The following is a 1,026-nucleotide window of genomic DNA, read 5'->3' on the forward strand; positions in this document are numbered from 1 at the left end:
GTGGGAGTACCCTATTTTAGTTTTCTTTTATTGTGCTGTCCAAAGTTGGACCAACTCTATTTGTTGCTTAATCTTCTAATTAATAATATTATATTCTACCTTTGAAAAATAAATAATGTATTAACATTAGAGACATTTAAGGGAGAGTGTTATATATAAATATATCTGTTATGGATATTCTAAACTATAACTATAACTATATTTTAAATCTCAAACTCTAATCTTTATTTTCATAACACTTTTTAATAAATAATTTTTAGAATTTGATTAATTTTATTTTAAAATTGTTATAAAAATATCTTTTTCTTCATAACAATTATATTTCTAAAATGTTGATGCATAAGCCTTCTTTTATTTTTAACTTATGTTTAGCCATTTAGGTAGTTTCTTAGCAATAAATATCGATCTCTATTTTTTTTTGTCTTTAAAAATTTTAACACCATGTAATATAAGTATTTAATTAAAAAACTTAAACATTTAGACCAAAATATGTGAATAATTATATATTTAACTATATTCAGATCGGGTGTTAGCTAAAAATTAACAGTTAATTAAAGAATAGTAGTAAAAAATGGTAAAAAAATGATTTATAAGATTAACCAGTTAATTATAAGAAATTAGTAAAAAAATAAAATAAAAAGTTAAATTTTTTGTATAAATCATTACTCTATTATACCTAATTGAATTTTAGTTAAATTCTCATGGAATCTCTAAATCTTTCAGTATTTTTTAATTTTAAATTCACCAACTCAACGATGAATCCAATTTTGAGAAGCTCTTAAAAGTATTGTCGCCAGCACATATATAATTATGCTTCCATGTTTTCTTTATTTGACTAGTATCCAGTAATTAATGTTTTTTCTCACTTTTCTTTCTAATTCTTCTACTTAAACAAGTCACACCTTCCTAGAAACTACATGCATATATAATTGTTAAGTATAATAAATACTAAATAGTCAACATCACAGATTATGTGTGTTAGTTTAGTTCTTGAAAATTTATATTTTAACTTGATCTACTTGATCT

This window comes from Arachis ipaensis, chromosome B10 (genome assembly GCF_000816755.2).
Source record: "Arachis ipaensis cultivar K30076 chromosome B10, Araip1.1, whole genome shotgun sequence".
NCBI lineage: Eukaryota > Viridiplantae > Streptophyta > Magnoliopsida > Fabales > Fabaceae > Arachis > Arachis ipaensis.